Source organism: Dermochelys coriacea, chromosome 10 (assembly GCF_009764565.3).
Source record: "Dermochelys coriacea isolate rDerCor1 chromosome 10, rDerCor1.pri.v4, whole genome shotgun sequence".
Lineage (NCBI taxonomy): Eukaryota > Metazoa > Chordata > Testudines > Dermochelyidae > Dermochelys > Dermochelys coriacea.
Genome location: NC_050077.1, coordinates 44,137,163 through 44,158,602, shown reverse-complemented (window position 1 = coordinate 44,158,602; position 21,440 = coordinate 44,137,163). Strand labels below are relative to the sequence as shown.

Here is a 21,440-nt window from a genome sequence, read left to right as displayed (position 1 = left end):
TCCAAATGCTAACTAACCACATTAGAACTTTTAAACATTTATATATATTCCACTAAGACTCCAGAGAGGAAAAAGCATTGCATTAATTCTCAGCTAATATTGCCAGGTCAAGGCAATGAATTAATTTTAATTTTAATACAATCCATACTGTATCGTCTTTTTGCTCGACAGTTCTACTGATTTCTAACAGTTGCTGCACTGACATAAGTTTTGGTTTTTTAGAAGGCTTCACAAACTTTAAAAATAGCCTTTGACGCTAAGCTACAAAGCATCTGCAGACAGCTACACAGAATTAATTCCATCTCGAGATTCTGGTGAGACAGAGCAACCGAATTTTACTCTGGTGATATATAAAGTTACCTAGCATTCCTCTGAAGGAATTGTTTCCTTGTAACTCACTGCTGATCATCTATAGCCTATACATGATTCATTCACATGCACAAAGCTTTGGGTCCATTATGACTGTTTTCATTGTGTAAGAAAACAGGCATCATGAAAGCAACAAGCTTAATACAAAAAGTTTCTATTCTGGTAATATTCAGTATAACTGCTTGGGGTCAGGATTCCCGCAATTATAACTAATGTAATAAAAATGAAAAGCATTTAACAAAAGGAATTTCAAAATAAAATTATACTTCTATCCACATTTTCTAGATGACTGATGGCAACATTTGGATTTCAAACTTCTGCTTACTACAACTGAGCCAAGCAGGTATCAATTATATTTGCACAACATATTTTTATATACTTATATTTATTATTTTCATCTCTTACTGTTTCAAACTCAAGCACCTCATAAGTAAGGCTGTGAATCATTCACTGAGGTCATGGAAGTCACTCCCTCTCCCCTGCAGCAGTGGGGCCCTGGATGCATCCCTGCCCCCCTGCAGCAGAAGTCTTCAGGAGCACCCCCCTCCCAGCAGGTAAGATTAACTCACAGGTATTTTTAGTAAAAGTCACGTACAGGTCAGGGGCCATGACTTTTTGTTTATTGCCTGGGACCTGTCCATGACTTTTACTAAAAATATCCGTGACTAAAACATAGCCTTACTCATAAAGTAAAGAAAATATTTAATTCAACACTGACTGCCATATAGCCAAGGAAAAAAGTTACCCATAGATTTGTTTTCCTTCATTACAAAACTGTTAGATTAATACACATTACATCTTAACCACAGATTTTGAAGACTAGAAAGGATAATTATAATAATCTATTCTGACCTCCTGCATAACACAGGCCACAGAACCTCACCCAGCAATTTCTATATCAAACCCATAACTTTTGTTTGCACTACAGCATATTTTTTAGAAAGACATTCAGTCTTGATTTAAAGATTTCAAGTGATAATGAATCCAAAACATCCCTAGGCTAACTGTCCACTTTTTAAAAAGTGCCTAAAGCGCCAGGATTAAGACCATGGTTGACAACTATGCCTCAAAATTTAAGGCCAGAACGGATCATCATGCTCATCTAGTCTGACCACCTGCACATCGCAGGCCACAGAACCCCACCCCGATCCTATAATAGACCTATAACATTTGGCTGAGTTAGTGAACTTGTCAAATCATGATTTAAACACTTCAAATTTCAGAGAATCCATCATTTACCCTAGTTTAAGTATACAAGCGATCTGTACCCCACAACAAGACCAAGACTGCTCAACTCTACCTCAAGTCTACCACAGCAGGGTTTAGGTAGAAAATTGCCTACCTCCACCCTGCATTGAAATATCATGACAGCAATATCAATTGGAGCTTTCTATACATAAAGATTGCAGTACCTTAATGCCATATACTTTGCTTGAGCTCTTATGGAATGAGTTCTTATCCATGAGAAGTGGGGAAGTTAGACAGCTGAGAGCAAAATATAGCCACAGATCCATTTTGAAACTCAGAGGATAGAGCCTGACCCCTGAGTCTTTCCACTTCGGCAACAAACAGTCTGGGAGATTTTCTGATTGGTTTTGTTCTCCAAAAGGTAAAAGGTCAAGGCTAATCAAACACTGAGGGAATGGAACTGCCTTTCTTCTGAGGATGCATGTGGATTGATGAAGAACACAGGTAAGCCAACTGACTGGTTCAGGTGAAACAGACTATTTTGGGTGTGAATTTAGGGCATTAACGTAATGAAATTTTGTCCTTATGGAATATAGCGTAAGGAGGATCTGCCATCAGCACTCCAAGCTCAACAACCTTTCTGAGGCGATGCTACGAGGAATGTGGATAGGAGAGACATGGAGCAAGAAGCTAACTATTCAAAAGGACAGGTTTCAGAGTAGCAGCCGTGTTAGTCTGTATTCGCAAAAAGAAAAGGAGGACTTGTGGCACCTTAGAGACTAACAAATTTATTAGACGCAGAAGCTTGTCGCTGGAGAGCTACAGCTACACTTGCATACGTCCGAAGGAGCTGTAGCTCCCGCACGAGAACGCTATGCTCTATAAATGTAGTCCTCAAGATGCCACACTACTTCCGTTACAAAAGGAAGGAGGCTCAGTGAGTACAGAGATAACAAGACTCAAGTCCCATTGAGAAGCAAGCTTTTTCAGAAGTGGAAAAATTCTGGAAACGCATAATCAGAATGTCAGTTGGTGAGTGTGTGAAGACTGAATAGCCCTGTGAAGGTGGATGGTATGCACTGGCTGCTGCCAAATGGACCCATAAAAGACACTGACAGACAAAACTGCTGTCTTTAAGGAAAGAATATAGTCAAGAGTGAGAGGACTATCAGCAGCTTCTGGGCGATACATCTTTGATAAGCCAATACAGAAAAACGAAATCACTTGGCTAGGTAACATTTTCTAGTGGAATCCAACATACTATTAGAAAGGAGGTTCTGTACAGCTTCAGAACATGATCGGTCCAAGGACAATGCCTATCCAAAAACCAAGCTCTGAGATGAAGCGGCTGTGGGTTGGGATGCTTGATCTTGCCATTTTCCTGGGTCAGGAGATTGGGAAACACTGAATAACAATCTATGCTCAAGATGACATGCATAGGAGGTTGAGGAACCAAAACTGTACGGGAGCAATGAGAATCATTAGTGTTCTGTCCTGCCAAGTCTTGTGTAAAACTTGAGGCAGGAGTGGGAGTGGAGGAAAGGCACAGTTCAGGTGGGCTGACTATGTAAGAAGTAGAGTGTGGCCCTGTGTGTGGCAACCTAGAGCTCCTCTGGAACAGTGCATGTAGCTTTTCCTGCTTGTTTGGGAGGCAAACAGGTTCCCTGGTGGTGGTCCCCCAGAGAGCAAAAAACAGTTATCCATGGAGTTGTGTAGTTCCCACTTTTAATAGACAGAGAAGTGTCTGCTGAGAGAGTCCACTAGCACATTCTGGCTTCCTAGGAGATTGTCTGCCGACAGGGCAATCTGATTGCTGATTCACCAGTTCTACTAACTGACTGCTTCTGCGCACAGGGGGCATATCTCACTCCTCCCTGTTTGCTGATGTAAGAGATAGTCATGATGTTGTCTGACATTATGAGGACAGGGGGACCTTGAATGAATGGGAGAAAAGGTTCCTCAAGCCCTTCAAACTGCTCCCAACTCTGATGTCCAGATGCCCTGTGCTGAATGGTTGTCCTTGTAAGCTCCCCAACCCAACGCTGTCTGAAGCAGAGGTGAGAAAGGGAATGCTGACACATGGAGATTCATCCACCATAAGAGGGATGATACCTCTTTGGCAGGAACAGTCACTAGTGTTTTCATGGACTGCCAGTTTGGCAAGTACACTGTTTGAAGCCACGCTTGTAGGCAATGAGAAAAGGAGTACTTGTGGCACCTTAGAGACTAACAAATTTATTAGAGCATAAGCTTTCGTGAGCTACAGCTCACTTCATCGGATGCTGTAGCTCACGAAAGCTTATGCTCTAATAAATTTGTTAGTCTCTAAGGTGCCACAAGTCCTCCTTTTCTTTTTGCGAATACAGACTAACATGGCTGCTACTCTGAAACTTGTAGGCAATGGTGTCTTGGAATGGTGTGACATAAGCACATGGAGCCATATGACCGAGGAGAGAGAGAGAGAGAGAGAAATGTTGATAGGTACTCTGAGGCTGCTTATGACCTGATCTCGGAGATTGTTCATAGTCTGAAAACTTTCCCTCAGTAGGCAAGTCCTTGCCATGAGTGAATTTAAAGACTCCCTCATGAAGTTTAAAGCCTGTGTCAGGGTAAGGATGTATTTTTCAGCATTTATGCTGATCCCCAAAAAGAGAGGAGTTGCACCATTGTCAAAGTCTATGCATAGGCCCCTTGGTATGACCAGATGACAAGGAGCCAGTCATCAATGTAGGGGGAAATGATGAAACCTCAGAATCGGATATAAACTGCTACTACAGAGAACACCTGGATAAAGACTTGGGGCATGGTAACAGTGCCAAAAGGGAATACTCTATATTGAAAGTGGTTGGAGCCAACCATAAATTTTGAATAGTTCAGGAAGTCATACATAGTTGGCTATTCTGAACTAGAAATTAGAAGAAAAGACCTTCCCTTCCCAATAAATGGAGACATTTGCCCTCCTTATCAGTCATGGTAGATAGAGAGTATTGTTGGCTAGAGCTTTCCATGACAGCCTGGACCATTAGAGAGTTAGGGACAGGGTGAGAAAACAGAAATCCTACCCCTTTGGCTAGGACATAGTACCAATTCACTGCCCTCTTATGGGTAGGGGCACAGGTAAGCTGCAGTATGCCAAAATGCTCTAGTTGGCTCCAGGATGGCTTCGTTAACAGGGAGCGCTATTAGACTGAACTATGTCCAGGAGCTTGTGATGAGGATCCTGAATCTCTTCAAGAGCAATCTGCAGTTCCCCTGTAATTCTGCTAAGACAATCTTGGAATTGCTTATTGTCATGGGGGGGGGGGGAGCAGCATGGGTGGAGATATTGGAGTCACTGTCTTATCTGGAGACAAAGATGGCAACATCATCGGTTCTAATGAAACCACTGGATCCAGCGTGTATTCCTCATCCTCCTCAGCTGGATCAAGGAGCAGTTCCAGTTACTCTCTTGAAGGCATGGGAATGGGCAACTCCCTAGCAGACTGGACCAACTTTGAGAATGGAACTAGTTCCATGGCCCCCCAATATGGCCAAAAGAATTGACTGAATGGTGGTTGTGCAGGTCCCCATTCCCTGGGGACCAACAGTTCCAAGGTACCGAGATGTAGGTTGGTCCCAAGCTGGTTCAGGCCTTCTGACCAGGAAGGTGTGTCTTGGAGGAGGTAGTAATGGTTCATCGGGCAGTTCAAAATCTCCCAATAAGGAGAAAACTGATTCTGGATCCAGCAGCGACATCGATTATGCCATTGGAGGGGAGTCATAGCCTGAAGATAGAATGGGAGACAGACTCCTCCCAAAGGCTGGCTCTCCTGGTAGAGGGAGGGACCCAACTGAGTAAGAACTCCAGATCTGGGACAGTGAAGATGTCCTCAGGTGGAGCAAATGTCTTGGCTCTTCCTGAAGTGAGAGGGATTCTGTCCATCCAACCCTCAGTAGAGACAGTCTGTGAGCAAAAGCCACTGAAGACAAATACGATACTGGGGATAACAGATGCTCTCATTGATCGGTCTTCGTTGGTGATGGCAGATCCCAGGGTTTGTGTTTGGGATGAACTAGAACAGGGGTAGGAAACCTGCAGCATGCATGCCAAAGGCGGCACATGAGCTGATTGTCAGTGGCACTCATATTGCCCGGACCCTGGCCACCGATCTGGGGGGGGGGGGCTCTGCATTTTAATTTAATTTTAAATGAAGTTTCTTAAACATTTTAAAAACCTTATTTACTTTACATACAACAATAGTTTAGTTATATATTATAAAACTATAGAAAGAGACCTTCTAAAAATGTTAACACATTACTGGCAAGCAAAACCTTAAATTAGAGTGAATAAATGAAGACTCGGCATACCACCTCTGAAAGGTTGCCGACCCCTGAAATAGAAGCACATGTGCCGGCAAATTGATATCCAGTGCTGGTGGAGCCCTGGACTTGTGAGCTTTTTTATCATGCCACTGAGACTTAGAACATACTATGTCTGAGGTTAGAGACTTGTTCAGTTTAGGAAGGGCTTGAATCCATATTCTACTAAGTGGATTTGGAGGAAGATTTAGTCTCATGCTTATGAGCATGTTCCTTGTTCTCCAGACAAGGCGCTACCAAGGGATCTGTGCGGGTTCTGTCTCTTGCTCCTGCGTTGGACGTCATGGCCGGAGGCACAATCCTTGCTGAGCCATGGGAGTCTCCCAGCCCAGGTCCGATTGCAGCCTCAAGGCCTATTCCATTAGGTGTTTCCTAAGGTGAAGTTCCCACCCTTCCTAGATACTACCAGGGAACAAATAGCAGATACTGCTCCTTACCACACGTAGGAATCCTTCAGGCAGTACAGGCAGCACCGGTGGTCATTGCTGACCAAGGAGGATCTCAAGTAGTAAGCACAAACTTGAAACCTAAAGTCCTGAGCATAGTCCCCAAAATGGGGCATGTAGGGGGGAAATGAGGGATGGCTCCCCATGCCGAGGAGGCTAACACTAAAAAACAATTAGATACAAATTTTTAACTCAAACACTTTTACAAACTATTTACACAGACCTAAATATATGTTCACAGATAAAGGAATAAAGCCAACACTTTGGACACTGAAGGTTCCTACCTGGACTATCTGGCGGTGAGAAGGAACTAGAAATGTGGTCGGTCTACCCCACCTTTTATCTCCTCAGTCAGAGGCACGAGGTGAACAAGCACACATGTGCAGACCACAGGACGCTGCTTTCAAAATTCTCCAGCTTTGGGCACATGCATACTCCACAATGGAATACACATAGGGACCAGCACTCAAAGAACAATTACTATTATTAACATCAATTAAAGCAATGCATATAAAATCCAATGTCCTGCTGTGAAAATGTAACCAGAAAGACTGCTGATGTAAAAATCACAGAAACAAAGGAATCTCAAGAGCTCATCTAGTCCATCCCCTTGCAGAGAAGCAGGATTAGTCCTTTTAAAAGTATTTAATGATGGGGGGAATACGGAAGGACAACAGTATGGTATTTTCTGTATTCCAAATCTAACACAATGTATGCTAATATAAGCAGCAAATACATTTTTGCCATATTAATTCCTCTTGAAGACTTCAGCATTGTCTCTTGAAAAAATGCTCCATATGAACACAACAGTCCCATTGATGATGTAAACAAATGACTAAAATATTTGACCTTTATAAAACAGCAAGAGTAACAAACACATCAATCACTTTGGGACCCTAAGAATATATAGACTTATGCACCCTCAACAGTATGTACTAAGGCTGAAATTCCATTGCAGGACCCAAACCACGTCAAACCATAAAAGAGTGTTTAAACGCTTGTGTCACTCATAATTTGTCAGGAGAACCCTCAATGGGTCTATTTATTCTTACTTTCAGTGAAATTTGTGTTTATTTGCAGGATTTCAGTCTAGTATACACATTACTTGCTTACTTTTAAAAAACACAAAATATATAGCACATCTCTTTCTCAGTACTTTAAAATACTACTCCAACTAATCCATATTGGACTTGTATTTGGTTTTATTTCAAAACACCGATTTCACTGTTTTCAAACACAGCTTTGGGAGTGAAGTGAGATATGGCATTGAGTCTAACCATTGAGATATCACACAGAATCCAAAACCCTGCAAATAGTGCACATAACTGATTAGAAATACATAAAAACTTGTGAGCATAATTTAAAGGTCATAATATCCTCCAAAAGAATTACATTTTTAGATTGTTTCACAGCACAGCTAGCAACATCATTGATAACAGCAGTAGCATCTGCACCGACTTTGCCTATAGTAAGGGACTGAAGAGAGAAGAGATTTTCCCTACATGTAAATCAATCAGGTTTGTACAACAAAGCATTCATCTGGACCAATGGGTTTCCCACTGCTGAGTGCTGTGGTGTTCCAGAATAGATTTTTCTGATCACTTCTTTAGCCCCCATCACCCTGAACAGGCAGAGTGCTGAAGTCTATAACGCTGCCCAACAGCACAGCCCCCTCACCTTCCCAAAGCCTACCAAATCTGTAGAGGGAGTGCTGATGAGAGTAGGGTCACAGTAGTAGGGCTCAAGAGACTAAAGAACACACTGTCTGTCCTGAGCATGAAGAGAGCGCAAAAAAATCCTGAGTTCCTAACACTGGCTGATCAGCAAGGATCTAGGTAGCAAAGGATGATGGAATCACCCCCTGAAAACTGTAACTAACTATAACTGTAACTATAGCCTCCAGGGAGCAGCCATGGGCTTTACTGTAAGAAGCCCTTTTTTTCCTGCCCCGAGAGAGACTGACCACTCTCTGTCCTGGCCTGTTCCAAATTGGTCTCAAGTAGAGGTGTACAAAACTGGTCTTTTTTTATATGTGAAAATGTTTACGCAAATGTTTTAATTTTCTTCAGTTTTTTAACCATATTTGTAATAGTTTGATAAAAGTTTCGGGGGGGTGGGGGGGGCCAGGGGAAGAGAAAGGAGGATGCATGTATGTTTTAAAAAATAAAAAAAAGCAAACTGGAAAAAGCCCTACTGTTTCACTTCCTATCCTACACTTTTTCCAGTGGACAAAAGTAAGAGGAATTGGAAGAAAAAAAAAGTCTACTCTCACTATTTTCCCCCACTGAGGGGAAGTCAAAGTATTACACTTTCTCACTTTTAAAAAAAATGTTGGAGGCTTTTTGGATTGGCTGTGCAATCTTAATTCAGCCTCCTTGCGCATATAAATTGTGATAGAATCTTTAATCAGATGATCACAAACTTTTTCCCTGCTTCAAAAAGTGCACAGGATGGATGGTGCTCTGGGAACGAATCAGGATTGTGTAGTGAATGACGCTGTTATCTGTAGGACCCCTGACTCAAACTCAAAGTTGGAAGGTGTGTGGTGAATAAGGCAGGGGATTGCAAGAGGAGAAATGCTGGTTTTGTGATCAGGGTAGTTTGAATGCCATCAGAGATTACTGGTTTCTATCATTGCCTCTGCCAGAGTTCCTGTGTGATGTTGGGTAAGTCACAAACCAAAATGTGCACAGGTGGCCACTGTCTTCCTCATTTTCTAGATATTAGCTTGAGAGACACATGCAAATCAGACCTCAGAAGTTCTGAGAACTCACAAATGCAACAGAGATCAATGGAAGCTCTATTCTAAAACATGCAAGTACTGTAAATCCCAAGTATTCTGAAAAATCAGGGCCAAAATGTCAAAAGTGTTAACTAATTTTGGGTGCCCAATTTGAATCAATGTTGGCTTTAATCTCTGTGCCTCCATTCGCCTAGGTAAAATGAGGATAAACACTATCACCTTGCCCCACCAGGGTGTAGAGATGATGAAATCATTAATGTTTGCAATGAAGTAAGATGCATTAAAAAAGCCAAAGAGAAAATTAATAATTCTTTATTCAGTGCAGGCAGGATTTGGATGGTGTGCAATGAACAATGCATGGGACCACAAACACGGAATGATGAGGATAATATTGAATAGCTGCTCATTCAGTGAACACTGCCCATCCCATATACTGAATGAGGCAAAGGTCATGTGGAAAAAATTGAATATGATCATGTCATTCAAGATTTACAATATATACACACACAAGGGGCCAGAATTAAGTTGCATGGCCACCTTAACGTTGATAAAAGAAAAGGAGTACTTGTGGCACCTTCGAGACTAACAAATTTATTTGAGCATAAGCTTTCGTGAGCTACAGCTCACTTCATCGGATGAATTCAATAGAAAAATTTTTTGATGTTTTCTTACTTTTGAGTGCTTCACTTTAAACCTTAATGTTCTTTTAATGTAGTTTAAGCGATATATAATTGTAATGAAGGTTTATCCCAGTGTCTGATACAGATGTTCAGTTCCACAAAGGATAAAAAAATTATGGAGGAAAAACTCCTTGCATAAACATTTAAGAATTGAGACCTGTGAACCTCAAAGAATGAAATAAGACAGAGTCCTCTGTATGAACCTCTCCAGCAGATGACTTCAAAAGTGGGAAGAGATCCCAGCCATGGGTGGAGAGTGGAGATACTTATTTTAAAGTTAAAGACAACTATATATACACCTTTCCTTTATCTTCACCTCCAGGGCAGGACGAAGTAAGTCTGATAAAAGTGCTCATACAGACTGAAAGGAAGAATGCATTGTGAAGGAAGCTACAATAGTTCCAGAAAATATCTCCCATTTAATGGTTTCCATAAATACACTTCAGAAATATTTCTGACTCAGTGGTAAAATTAGTAGTCTGAAAGGATACTTCCCTATTATCTTATAAAATAAATGTCTACTGTCATTTTACTTCAGAATCATGGACTGCACACAAATCCATACTACTTATTGCCTGAAAAAGTAAAGGGTTTAAAATAAATCTTACACATTCAACTTTATATTTTTGTACTATACAGTTGGTGCCACATGTAGTTTTTCAATGAAGTAATGACTTAATAGAATTTTAATTTTGTTTATTTCTGCAATGTGAATTTCAACCCTCTCTGACTAATTGAACAGCTGCTGGTAACTAAAGCAGAATCTGCTTTTTGATAACAGTACTCCTCAACTATAGTCAGAGTGAAGGATCTTTATAAAAATGAATGTTCTCTATTGTGTTTTGAAGAATCTTTCTAAATGATCTTTAGCTCACCCTCTTGGCAGTACAACAACCTTTACAAATCTATTTGGGCCTCATTCCACAGTCCATTCCTATTCAAAGCACATGTTTAAAATGACCTAACCCCCAGGCCTACAGAGTACTAGGTCAAAAGGAGACTTCTCCCATCAACTTACCTACCCCCTCTTGGGGAGGTGGAATACCTATGTTGATGGAAGAACTCCTCCCGTCAGCGTAGGTAATGTTTGCAACTCAAGTGCTACAGTGGAGCCGCTGCAGCATTTTATGTGAAGACAAGCCCCTAGTGTGTATGTTAAGAATTAACATACTAGGCAAATTCTGACAGGTTTCAGAACAGCAGCTGTATTGGTCTGTATTCGCAAAGAGAAAAGGAGTATTCTTGGCACCTTAGAGACTAAAATTTATTTGAGCATAAGCTTTCATGAGCTACAGCGTCCGATGAAGCGAGCTGTAGCTCACAAAAGCTTATGCTCAAATAAATTTGTTAGTCTCTAAGGTGCCACAAGTACTCCTTTTCTTTTAGGCAAATATTGTGGCAGAGCACTGCCTATGAACACTGCTGGTGCTCAGACTCAGGAGGGAAGGGAGGATCTCAGGAACTCTGCAAGAGATAGGGAAAGGGAACCTCTTATGTTTAGAGTTCAGGAGCTTTACAGGACTTTAGGGACAAGGTACCTCTACCCTGTAGAGCTCAAGAACTTCAAGTAACAAAGAGGGAATGAAGCCACAACCACACACCCTACACACACTAATCCAGCCCTGAAGACATTCATGTCGAGTCAGACAAATCTGGCTAGTCATGTATTGAGTGGCACGTGGAAGGATACAGTAGAGTACTCTTATACTGTTAATCTGAACACAGTGAATCTCTAATTTTTAAGTGTCGTCTAAAACAAATGAAAGTAAAATGAAAATTATAGTTTTTATGGGGACAGTATTTTATGAAGTTCTTTATAAAAATGCATTATATTGATACATATGACAGGTACGTATAATCATGTCATCATTTTATAAAAACATTATCAAAGGCAGCAGCTAAAACGGGTAAGAATTGCTTTGTAGATTTCTATTTTCACACACTATAGCCTGGAAATAGATTTTTCTTTTAACTTCTCCATCAAAGAGAGGTAGTCTTTTCTACAACAATTTTACTCGGTTCCAAAATTTCTACTATTTACATTTTTTCATTAGCCTGAATCTCAGTATGCAGGCCACCATCCTAGGATAATTCAATCTATTTTATATACACAAATGAACAAACTATTGGATTTCTATTGTCCGCAAAGGACTATAGCATTAATTATTAAATAATCAAACAACCCTACAAATGGTGAAACTATACATAAACTGCTACACAAAATTTATTCCACAAAAGGTTACTGAGATTTAAGAAATCAGGTCAAGTGATCTCTTGTTAATTTAAATCCTTTAACTATGATCTTTGATATAACTGAAAAATTCACCAGTGGAATTGGGCAGTGCTTGGACAAGATCAAACAATTTCACTGTAAAATAGGTGCTCTCTCATTTACCCTGATAATACAGATGTTTCTCAATTATAATCCATAGTGAAAAGGGTACATTTTCAAACCTCTCTAAAGTTCTCTAAACTGCATCTTTGTTACAATCATTACTAGATTTAGATTTAAATAAAATATTTCAGTGCTCCCAACTCGTGATTTTATTGTGTCTTGCAATAATTGGTGCTATTTTTAAACCCCCAGCTCCCTGGAGTTATATGAATACATGAAAATCTCAGCTTTCATTTTTAAAGTATGTTTCTAGCCCTCATGGATGTGGATAAAAGCATGAAAACCTGTACCCCTAAAGGCTAGAACACCACAAAGCAAATAAAAACATCCCAAAATGTAATTTAAAACAAACATTGTTAAGTCAATTGTAATTTCTTGGAGCCTGACTCACTTTTTTGAACATTTGGGGCTGGCAATACGGACATGTTAACGCATCTTTCTGCGTATCTAGCTTACAAAACAGCTAGCTCTCCAAAACACTTCTCTTGTACCATATTCTCTGAGTGCCACTTTCCTATTTCTTTAACATCTGTATGGTAAAAATAATCAGCTAAATAAATATATACTCTTACAGTACGCTCCAAGTCTTCTCTCTCTGTCCTGATAATTTCCCAGTCTTCACCATGCAGAGAAATTAGCTCCACTCCCGTCAATGAAGTTGCAGCTATATTTTCCTTGTGGACTCTCAGACACTGATAACTTTCACCAAAAAAGCAAGATCAGCAACCCCAGCAGCAATTTTGTGTATAAAGCTTTTCTTCTTTTCAACTTCTTTGCAAATGCCAGTTCCAAGTTCTGTCTCTCTGTTATGACACTTCTTACTTCCACAATATGCACCAACTTGGCTACAGCACAATACAGTTTTTTTTTTTAAATCCTTCAGCTGTTCATATAGATTTCAACATCTGCACATTACCACTGAAGGCAGCTCTCAATTAACTGTGAAACAAACGTGTGTTTTTGTCCCAGTCTCACTATCACTTTCTGCTCTCTCCAGCTTGCGCTGTAGATCGAAATAAGAAGGCAAATTATTTCATGAAACATTATTGCAGAAAAAAAATAAAACCAGGCAAATCAGCACTCAGCAGCATGTTCTGTTAAATAGCTGTGCAGTTTTGCCAGCTGCTCAAGGCTGTAGTAGAATCTTATACTGAAAGGAAGGAGGAGATGACATCATGCACTATCCTCTTCTTAGCAAGATCCACCCACTTCACCCTAGCTCAATACCATAAATCACATAGTGTATTTCTACACCGTTGACAGTGTACAATAAAATAAGATTTAAAAAAAAATTACAGAAAATTGCTTTGGAAGGAAACACCTAGGTGATGCTCTAAATTTTTGTGTATTAAGTGAATTGGAACATTTTCTTAACATTAAACATATATACCCAAGACGTTTCTGCAAACCTACATGTGCTCAATACCTCCCAACCTACAAATCTTAATTTAACCACTTTTAAATACTTATTAAGCAAAGAATAAAGAATAAGGAAAAGCAACAATCCCAAAGCAGTTTGTTACATGGGGAGATGGGGAGGGTGGCTTATAAAAAAAGATTCCACAGGTTCATTCACTATCATGAACCATGCTTTCCTGGAAACTTTTAAACTGGTAATTCTCTTTTATTTCCCAAAACCTCACCCTTAACTTTTGCATAACTCCACACAAAGGCTATTAAGTGGAGTATGATAAACATGGTTGCATGCTTTCCACAGCTCCCTTTATGCCAAGTGAACAAATGGAACAAACTTTGGTTGCAATTCGTAATCAAACGCAAACAAATTGCACTGTTACTCATCCTCTTAGAATAGATTATCTGTTTCAGCAAGCCGTCCAACAGAATCTACCTCCTTTTTGAGAGGGGCTTTCAAAATGCTTTAAAATGTAGTTTACTTCATGGCAGATTTCACAACTAGTTAATTCTGGAATGGATTAAACATATCAGATGATCAGTTAACCTACAGGTTAAGGCATAGCACCAGTTAGTTACATGTTAGAGAGTTTATCCCCCAAAATTTCTCAGATGTGAATTTAAAGCAAAAAAAAAAAATCTTCCTAGTTAAGAGCCCACAGTTTGTTTTAAATTTTTACAAACCAAACATAACTTTAAAAAACGCACTTGAAAAAGGTTATTTATTGAAAGTCATTGAGTTTAGTGCTGTACAAAACAAGACAATCTGGGACTACACCAAGGAGATTATAATCTACATAGAGGGAAAACATAAAATGCATTGAGAAAGAGGCATGTTCTACCTTTCCTCCAAAACAAAAGGTTACAAAAACCATCAAACCTTGTAAAATAATACAAATTTAAAGTTTATTTTTATTCTGGAAAGTAACTATGTAGAAATAGCAATTTCTTAGTCAATTAATTCTGATCCCTGATTATATTCAGCCATATATGCTAACTTTAAAGACAAAAATAAATTTTCCCTGAATGGACTAGACAGCCAACAAAGCAATCTGGATTCTGATTTCCTCCCTACACAAATTAAATAGTTAACTAAATTCCAGTTGAAAGTCAAATTCTAGCCTATTTTATAGCCGTACTACCTCAATGAAGAAAATACAGTTGCGAAGAGCTGAGGACAGAATCTGGCCTGCAGAATCTTTTCGACTGGTAATGAAACATTAGCAGGAAATTTAAAAAAACAAAACAAAACATACTGCTACTTGTAAACTGAGCAGACACAAACATGGAATCTCACAATATCATTTTTATAGTCTCTTTTCAGAATAGAACCACACTGAATGGCTCATGCTTTCACTGACCATGTAGAAAAGTTCTTGTTTAGCTAAAATTGCAACACAGGTACTACAGATAGTACAGCAGTAACCAGCTCACATTATTACAGTGAGAAGGGGGGGAGAGGTACCTAGCCCACTATGAGGACCAGTATGAAGCTCATTTCTAGAAATCCCAGGGGAGCATCTAGTCCATGATTGAGAACAGTAACTATTCCACATTCTTGTAAGAGTGGGAGGGCGCTTCTAGACTAGAATATAATAAATCAGATCAGAAGGATGAGTTTTCAAGTCAATCTTTCTAGTATGAAAGAGTCTGAATGTTTTAAGATATTAAATTGTCAAACTTAAGAAAAAGTCATTTAGAATTTATTGCCAAAACATTCTATGCACTTATGGCCCAATTCAGCAAAAATAATGCATCTAGCCAACACATATGGCTGAAGACACTGGAAAAAAAGTTGGCTTGTGTGGCACAGAAGCCAGATACTTTTGCTAAATCTGGCACTTGGAGGAAAAAAATATTCTTCTAAATGCAGGTATGTATGTTGATATACGAGTGGCACAAACAGTGGATTAAATACGTCTTTTGTGATGAATCTAAGCATGTCAAGGAAAAACCCTGTAACCTTAAAATGACACTGTCAAGTAAGCAAGCACCATGCCACAACATGGTGTCTATTAAACTCTAAGTACTGTGCCTTGATGCACGGTAAAGTATGAGGCTAAAGTCAGACTTTTTCTAGCACCCCAAGAAGTTAGAAAGTTTTTTTTCTTTTAATTGATCTATGCTAATTCTGAAAATAAAACTGGTAGGAATATTTTCTGAAAGTGGTATTATAAACATAGATGCAATCCTTACTCATGCAAAGAGCTCCAAGGTGAACAAAAACAAACATCTAAGAAGGTTCTTTAGCACTCATAAAATATGTAACAGGTGACTTGACAGGCATTATCTTTAAGTTACAAGTCAAGTAGAGAATTTGACTAGGGAAATATTCAAATACCTAGAACGGTTAGACATGAGACCCAACAAAACATTAGACTGAAAACTTTGATATATATATTTAGAAAAACAAGTTCCTACTTTAAAATGTCATTCATAGGGTGGGAACGGCTTATGTAATACAGTTAACATTTGCCCTGTAATACCTTTTTATGTATTAACTCATCCTACAGCAATGATATAAAAACAAACAACAAAATTAAAAATCAAGTCTTCCTGGAAAGCATTCAGTCTCAGAGAAAAATAATTAAATTGTCACTATTATTAAGCTGGGCAGGTAGGCAAAATATGAAAGAAAAATGTAATACTTGCCCCCATTCCCCCTTTTTATGTTTACATATGGAGAATTATTAAATATAGTTATAGCAATACACAATCATCTAGTAAAAAGAACAATCTGATATCAAAAAATGAGAAAAGACCCTCCTTCTATACTTCATTCACTTCTATTAGTAGTAGTAACACAATAAAAGAACTATCTACTTTTGAGCTATCCTGCATGTGAAAATTGAGCATAAAAGCATAAGTACAGACTGCAACCACACAAACTTTATTATATACCATATAGTGAATAATAGAAATGGGTGTAACCAGAGCCACTTAACTCCAGAATTCACCACTTGCAACAGGAATCTGCTCCAGTATCTTTGCTTTCATTAAAAAAAAATTACTAGCTAATTCTAGAAAATTGACAATGTGACCTGAGTGCAAACTGATGCAGCATTGACTTCCTGTGTCTGCTGAGTCAAACAACAACAGAGATATGTGTTGCTCCACTGATTTCGATAGAGGGTTGAGTCTGAAATCTACAAGTGACAATTTAAATGTTAATATTGCTAATTTCATTCCTGATCCAGCTATGTTTATTCTATAAATACTAATTATCTTGCAACCCCCCTGTACTACAGCACCAACTGCCCAGTCCCAGATAGCAAAACCTTTTCTTTATACCCCTTTTGGAAGAAATCTAAAACGTTTTGGGATATCTTGATATTCTACAAATCAGCACATGAGAAGCAACAATATCAGTTGTACACAACAGGTAGTGTTTGTCTAATGAGCATTTTATACTTTTTTCCCATAATGGCACAGAAAACATGTGCATCAAGGCAAATCCACCAAATTTGATGATCTCTCTGTTGCAGTATGAACACCATCACTCACTTCCAAGGATTTAAAAAAAAAATCAGTGCACACACTTTAAAGTTTTGCATTAGAGTGCAAGTTTGACGAAGTTGTGGTATGTTGGTTTTTTGGGGTGAGCGGGGGGTGTTGGGAGCTGTTGTAGTTGGAAATAAAAGCTTTATGGGGTTGTGACGTGCATTATCGATAGCTTTGTAGGCAGCATGAAGGTGGAAAGGAATGCACAAATCCTCCTAACTTCTTATTTCTATTTGTTTAAGGTTTTGGGTGGATGCACTGTGTGCTGTCACAACCTTAACTGCCACTAAATGTAGTTTCTGTTTGCCAGAATGCATACAAAAGTTAAGGGAAAATGTTTTTGGACCATCACTTTTCTCTTACCTCTATAGTCATGTGAATTACAATTTAATTACAACCTGTTTAATGTTTTCTGTTTCTTTTTAACAAAGAACATATTTTGTATGGTTTGAATAACAATAATGCCATTATTATAATCCAATAAAAGGAGTTAAACATATTTCACCATAAAAATACACATATCTGTTCATATCAGGACCCAGAGAAAGAGAATAGTGCTACGCCTTTTTATTGACACGCTTTATGCACATTGTCTGCAAAGTATAAAACAGAATAGGACTAATGCTCACTAGTGAAACCACAGATTAGTGGATATCAATCGGCAGCAGGGAAAGGCAGTCGGCCATCCAGAATGCATCCTTGATAAAGACACTTAAGATGCGTTTAGTCATAAAATGCACACATTTTTAAAGTTACTCGCTATCAAAGCTACTGCTGCTGCTATTCTTCAAAGGCATCCCTTTCAGACAGGAAATGAAGAGAGAGAAGAAAAAGGGAAAGAAATGGGATGGTTACATAAAAAAAAGGAAGAAAGTGTAGATATGAGTCAGATACCTAACATTCTAATAGCTTTATAGAACACTTGCACTGAGAATGTTTAGCTAGTTCTCATAGGAGTGGTATGTGTACATACACAGTAGAATAGAAAGCATGGAAACAGTAGAGTATTTGATGAATGATATTTGACACATGCACACAAAAAGCCATAAAGCAGTGTAGTATCTAATGTTTAGAAGCTGAATCTCAAAGAACACATTGGGGGAAACTGAAAGAGAAGAAAGAAAAGGAGTACTTGTGCAGGCACTATAGAGACTAACAAATTTATTTGAGCATAAGCTTTCGTGAACTACAGCTCACTTCATTGGATGCATTCAGAGACACACATTACTCAAAATACAAACATCCTAATCCTTCAAGCAATGCTTTTAGGTAGGAGATTAAATGGCTGTGGGATTTGTCTTCCAGCATGACGACCCCCAAGCACATCATAAAGGTTGAAATTATCTGGAGAACGAAAAAAAAAAAGCCCTTATCAAAAGCCCTCTCCACTTTAGGTATGATCATCATTGCGCATGTCTGGGATTATATGGACAATGAGAAGGTCTATTGTTTGAGACATTGCCTTACACCCTCTCACAACCATCAAGACAGCTGGGGCACGCTTTCACTTCCAGAAACTGAATTTTCCAGATTATGATTCAGAATTTTTACCAGACTGCTCTTGCCTGGGAAGCGTACTCAATCCAATGCTCTGTAGAGCTTGGTCATCTTCAGGACCCTATGAAAGGCTCACCTCTTACACTTTTAATTAACAAGTTCATTACACACAGCAAAGCCTAGGTTGCATATAGTTATTGGGTCATCCCTTTGGATGACTCATTTTTGGATTTGTTTAATTTAAAACTGATTATGAGACACCAATATACAATAGCAATGGTTGCCCTCTAGAGAAGAGTAGGTGAAAAGAGCAAGAAAAATCCCCAGGTGGTTTTTGAAAGGAGTTATAGAAAATCCTGTAGGAGATCAGTGACAACATCCCAAAATAATCTCCGATAGTCTTTTCATGTTATTTGAATACTGTCACAAAATAATGAAGACTGCGATTTTCGAGGAGTTAGGCACCCAACTCCCGCTGAATTTAGTAAACAATAACAATGCCTACTTCTTATATAGGTTTCAGAGCAGCAGCCATGTTAGTCTGTATCCGTGAAAAGGAGTACTTGTGGCACCTTAGAGACTAAACACATTTATTTGAGCATAAGCTTTCGTGAGCCACAGCTCACTTCATCGGATGCATGCAGTGGAACATACACTGGGAAGATTTTATATACAGAGAGAACATGAAACAATGGGTGTTACCATACACACAGTTACGAGAGTGATCAGGTAAGGTGAGCTATTACCAGAAGAAGAGGAAAAAAAACTTTTGTAATGATAATTAAGGTGGGCTTCTCATCAGTAGATCTCAAAGCACTTCACAATCTTTAAGGTATTTATCCTCATAACACCTCTTAGAGGTAGAGAACCATTATTATCCTCATTTTACAGATGGGGACCTAAGGCACAAAGTGACTTGCTCAAGGTCACACAGGAATTCCAGTGTGGAACAGATAACTGAACCCAGGTCTCTCACATTCTAAATCAGTGCCCTAACCAGTGGGCAATACTTCCTCTCCCTCCTACTAGTCATCTGTTATGTTATTTGTCATTACCTTTCTTGGTGAAGCTTCATACGCTGAACAATGTCTGGACAGGCTGACGCTAGTAAATTGCCATGTGGGGTCAGGAGGACCCACTGACACTTCATCTGCATGTCTTCTGGAAAAGGAGCATGTGATCATGTAATTGAAGGCTGTATCATAATGCATACGTACAGGGGCTGTAACAGGGCACTGGGCTTTAGGGTACATGTGTTTGTCCCAGGTCTTTTGGGCATTTAAAACAAGGAGCTGTAATAGTAGGTCACATGCCTGCTACCAGTCATGTCTCTGCAGGAAATTGTAAATAAAGCCTCCTGACTCTCAGGGTGTGTCCACTTAGGGCCGGAGTCAATGGCACCAGTTCTTGAGGTCCAGACCGTGGGTCCCACCAGACGACACACCCCGCTGGAATCCCCTTGCAGCTTCTTGACAGGGGAACATCCGTTATCCGCCTTCTTTTGCTTATGTGGCACTAGGGACTGCAAATGATGTCACCTGGTGGCACTGGCCTTGTGGGCTGCAGAGCGGTGCCGGTGCTCCTTGGAGGAGTCCTTCCTCGGTGCCGGGACTCCAGTGGTCCCCAAACTGGGGTGCACCCCCTAGGCAGAGACCGATTAGGGATTTGTGGGGCCCTGGGGCAGAGGAAGTGGGGGCCCATCCCCAACCCTTCCACCTGCAGTCCTTCCCTTCCCCCCACTCCTACCGGGAAAATGGGGTCAAGGCAGGGGGGCTTGCCATGCCCCATCAACCACTCCTGCTGGGGAGTGGGGGACGCCCCCGTGCCCCGACCCTGCTCTCTGACAGAAGCGCCGGACAGGCAGAGTGCGTTCGGGGCACCAGGGTGCCCATTTTTCCAGGGGGCCCCCAACTGGCTGGGGCCTCTGGGCATGGGCCCAGTGGCTAATCCACCTCTGCTCCTAGGGGGCGTGGAGAAACATCCAGGAGTGCCACCCAGCCCTGCTCCCGACCCTGGCCCTGGCCCACAGCACTGCTCTGCAGCCCCACTCAGTCCCTGCCCAAGCCCAGCTCCTGGCTTGGGGGTGGCGGGGAAGGGGGGAAGCACGTGGGCACATTCTATTACCAGTAAGCAGAGGTGCAAGAGGAAAAGTTTGGGAAACACTGGTCTACGCCGAACCTAGACACCCGTGGTTGGCCCATGCTAGCCAACTCAGGCTCACAGGGCTTGAGCTGTGGGGTTGTTCCATTGCTGTATAGGCTTCCAGGCTTGGGCCCTGGACCCTTGGATCCTCCCACTCTGCAGGACTCTAGGCTCCAGCCTGAGCCAAGATGTCTATACAGCAATGAAACTGACCCACACCTTGAGTCAGCTGACCCTTTGCTGTATTTTCTTTACTGTGTTAACATACTCTTAGGCAGGAAAGCAGATAGGAGTAGGGTGAGGAAGGCACTCTCAACACCTGTCCAGCAGAAGGCCTGAGAGGGAGACACTTGCAGGGAGCAAAAGACAGCTAGGAAAAGCCTCAGCTGAGGAGGGCTTTTAAGTCCTGATAAAGTCGTCCTTACAGCCGTTCTAAGGGTGGAGTGTCCCATAACTTGGACTCCAGCCCAAGCTGAAAGACCTACCCAGCAATTTTTAGCCCTGCAGCCTGAGTCAGCTGACCGAGGCCAGCCACAGCGACGCTAGAGGGCTTTAATCCCCATGTAGACATACCCTAGACTAGAACACTAGACCCAAGGATTAAGACAAGACCCTATGGGTCAGTGAGACTGCTTTGCACAAAGTGTCTTTCTTCTGTTCAAATCATGAGTAGCCATGAATCCTTAAGTGCACCGAACATTCAGGAA

The 21,440-nt window shown here is 40.5% G+C and overlaps 1 protein-coding gene across 32 annotated transcripts in view; it reads right to left on the bottom strand.

The window, feature by feature from the left end:
- MYO9A (myosin IXA) overlaps window positions 1-21,440 on the bottom strand; it is a 471,574-nt gene that overhangs the window by 389,959 nt on the left and 60,175 nt on the right. For 11 of the 32 annotated variants that reach the window (XM_043494413.1, XM_043494431.1, XM_043494434.1 and 8 more), the window contains exon 2: window positions 12,758-12,879. The exons of 19 other annotated variants lie outside the window; for them this stretch is intronic. The gene's annotated coding sequence lies outside the window, so the exon portion shown is untranslated. Of the gene's footprint in view, window positions 1-12,752; window positions 12,880-21,440 lie in introns of all 32 variants that reach the window. 2 more of the 32 variants (XM_043494425.1, XM_043494427.1) reach the window with 1 other exon arrangement.